The sequence below is a fragment of the Terrapene carolina genome, unplaced genomic scaffold (genome assembly GCF_002925995.2).
Source record: "Terrapene carolina triunguis isolate 2854851 unplaced genomic scaffold, T_m_triunguis-2.0 Scaffold112, whole genome shotgun sequence".
Classification (NCBI taxonomy): domain Eukaryota; kingdom Metazoa; phylum Chordata; order Testudines; family Emydidae; genus Terrapene; species Terrapene triunguis.
Window position 1 is genome coordinate 18,436,723 of NW_020664463.1, and position 3,856 is coordinate 18,440,578.

Sequence of the window (3,856 nt, forward strand, 5' to 3'; positions counted from 1 at the left end):
CCCCCCCCCCAGGGCCACCTGCCCCGCGGAAACAAACCCTCCTTCCCCAGCGCTGCCCCATCGAAACAGCAGTATTGAACCTCGGTAATTTGTTATAGCGGGCCCTTAATGTAGTATAATTAAGGTAAAAGAAAAATGTCTTTTTGCTAGAAGTAGAATAAGATCTTCCTCCCACTTTGTAATCAATTGCCCTGTTGAATGACTGAGGTGTGAATGAGGAAGGCGTGGAAGGCTAGCACCTCCAGACAGCTGCAACCCTTGGAGAGGGCAGGGCTGGCTCTAGGATTTTTGCCGCCCCAAGCAAAAAAAATTTTGGCCGCCCCTCCTTTTTTTTCGTGCCCCCGGCCCCGCCCCAACTCCACCCCTTCCGAACCCCTTCCCCAAATCCCCAGCCCCGCCTCCTCCCCCAGCGTGCTGCATTTCCCCCCCCATTGCTTCCTGTGGGCCCCCCGTGACCTCCCGCCCTAGCTCACCTCTGCTCTGCCTGCTCCCCTGGGCGTGCTGCCGCTCCACTTCTCCCCCCTCCCTCTCAGGCGAGGGAGGGCGGAGAAGCGGAGCAACGGCGCGTTCAGGGGAGCAGGCGGAGTGGAGGTGAGCTAGGGTGGGGGGGCATAGGAAGTAACGGGGGTAGAGGAACCATTCCCCGCTCCAGCTCACCTCCGCTCCACCTCCGCTGCCTCCCCCGAGCGCCCCACCACTCGGCTTCTCCTCCCTCCCAGCCTTGCTGCACGAAACAGTGGTTTCACGCGCAGCAAGCCTGGGAGGGAGGGGGGAGAAGCGGAGCGGTGGCGGCGCGCTCAGGGAAGCAGGCGGAGGCGGAGCGGAGGCGAGCTGGGGTGGCAAACTGGGGCGGCGGGGGCACTTTTTCCCCATGCCCCTGAGTCGGCGCCTATGATGGCCGGCACCAGAATGCCGCCCCTAGAAATGTGCCGCCCCAAGCACCTGCTTGTTTTGCTGGTGCATGGAGCCGGCCCTGGGAGAGGGGATGGGAGCTAGACCAGATCAGTGGAACAGGTCAGCCACCGATTTGCTGCTCGCCTCCTCAGCCCCCCTCCTCCGGCTCGCCTACTCACCCCCCGCCACTGCCCTCTCGCTCGCCTCCTCAGCCCCCCACCCCTCTGGCTTGCCGGCTCACTTGCCCCCCCGCCACTGCCCGCCCGCTTGCCTCCTCAGCCCCCCATTCCCCTCGGCTCACCTACTTACCCCCCGCCACTGCCCGCCCACTCACCTCAGCCCCCCCTCCAACCCCTCCAGCTCGCCTACTCAGCCCCCCACACACACACGCCGCTTGCCTACTCACCCCCCGCGGGCCTCACTGTGAGCCCACGCAGGCCGCATGTGGCCCCCGGGCCGCATGTTGTGCAGGCCTGGATTAGATGGTACTTTTGATGTGTTTGTAAGGGCAGTGGGCCAAGCTTGATGCTTAACATTATTTTGAATGTCCATTAGCTGGTTATTTAGGAAATTTTGAATTTTTGAACATGCTAGATTTTATTGCAATGCTTTTTTAGCTTTAGTGATATTTAATACCATTTTTGTTAGCAATTTTTGGGTTATTGAATTAAGGGCGGAAATAACATGTAACTTACTAACTTTAGCTTGTATTTGGGTTAGTTGTGCCCCAGAAACAAGGCCGATGGCCTTTTTTAGTTGGCCCAATTTTTTATTATGTTTTTGGTTTTTAAAAATATTTTAAACTGCTGCTGCACTATTGGCTCTATTTTATAGAGATTTGGTTAAGTTTTTTTTTTTTTTTTTTTTTTCGATTTTCCCTTCCTTTTTTTTTGTGCTAATTTAATGGCAGCCCCCCTTGAACAATTTGGGTATGTAGAGGTGATTTGGAAACTGGATAAGGGTAATGAAAATTTAACAGTTTTTAATGTTGTGTTACTTACAGTTTATTGATATTTTAATACTTTTTTTGGTGTAGTATTATACCATATTTGTTGGTTAAACATTTTTATGTACTTTTGGGAGGCATTAATATTAATGGCATAAGAGAGGGTGTATTGCAATACGGTACAGGTTACATTATTAGTCACTGGAATAATTTTTATGCAGGTAAAATTTTCAGTGGCAGAACAAACTTTTTGGGTATTTGTTTGATTATTTACTAATTGGGTGACTAAATAACAATAAGGGTTTTTTTTATTTAATACAGTACAAATTTTAGGAACAGCTATTATATTTACTTTATTATAGAACCCATTAATTGCAATTATTAATTTTTGGGGTTTGCTGGTAGTGATATTATGTATTTTTATTTTTATTGATTTATTTGTTTTTTATTTAATTGTTTGTTTATATATATTATTTTGAATTTTAAAGAATAATTTTTTTGAACAAAATGTTAGTAAATTATTAAGATGTGAAAGCCTTGGCCAATGGGTTTTATTGGAATATACAGTATTGTTTGTATTTGGGTAAGTTACAGTGGTGGTGGCAGGGGTTAAGGAATTAGTGGGTGTAATTTTTGTGGTGGCAAGGCGTTTTTGATATTTATTATTTGAAAGTCAATTAGGGAGGGCAGTGCATTTTGAAGATACTTGTTTATAAGCACAAAGCCCTGCCCCTGGAAGAAATTTAAACCACCACTTGACCTTGCATTTTTAAGCATGATTTTTATAATTTTTTTTTTTGCTAATTAACAATGCTTTGTTTTTTTTTATTAGGGCTAGTTTTTAATGTTTTTTGTAGTTAGGAATTTCTGGACTTTGGTGGTTTTAGCAGAGCGAGTGTTTTTTTTGTTTTTGTTTTTTTAAAGCAGTTGTGATTTAACATAGTACAGGGGAGAGGTTATTAGCACTTTACTTTGTACTGGTGTGATTTTTTTAGAAAAATTTAAAGGCATTGTAGATTTGTTAGTGGGCAAGGGAGAGGTTACTAGCACTTTACCTTGTCCTTTTTTTCTGCTGTCCATAAGGCACAGCAGAGCTAGCAGGAGAAATAGGCTGATTATTAGCTGGAGAATTATTTTTAGGTGGAGGGGTTTTTTCGCAGTGAGAAGCATGGGTTTAGGCAGGTAGTTTTTGGCACTTTACAGCAGGGTTGGTGGTTAACAGGACTTGGAAAGGGCCCTTTTAGCGTGGAGCCAGGGCAGTTTTTTGCTGATGGACCTTTATGTAGACCTAGTTTTTTGGTTTTAGTGAGTGGCAGGGTTGCACAGGATTTTTGGGTAGTGCTTTTTTTTACCTGTGTATAAAAAGACTTAACACATTTTATTAGTGCCTGGCAATACTTAAGCATTGTGTTATTTATTAAATGAATGTTTATTTGAGCTAGGGTTAGTGGGGGCACAGTTGGTAATTGCATTGGGCGCCCTGTTAAAATTTTATGAGGGCTGAGTTTAGTTTTTTGATTGGGAGTGGCCCTCATACTTATTAGTGCCAGAGGAAGGGCATCTGGCCACTTTAAGTTTGTTTTAGCACAAATTTTGGCCAGTTTATTTTTTAAAATTTTATTTTGGCGTTTCACTGCCCTGGCAGACTGCGGGTGGTGGGGGCAGTGAAGGTTGTGTTGGATTTGCCAAGCTGTACATAGCTTTTTTACAATTTGTTTAGTAAAATGAGTTTTACGGTTATTGTTGATATTTACAGGGATGCTAAATTGTGGTACAAAATTTTTAAGCAGAAGTTTTATAACAGTTTTGGCATTTGCTTTTTTGCAGGGAAAAGCTTTAACCCAATTTGAAAATACATTAACTAAAATTAATACATATTTATAACTACAACATTTAGACAGTTGAATAAAATTAATTTGAATATTTACAAAAGGTCCCCAAGGGGGAGGGGGAGCTGCCTGCCTAACTTTAACAGCTTTATTAATGTTATGCTGCTGACAAATTACACATTGTTGA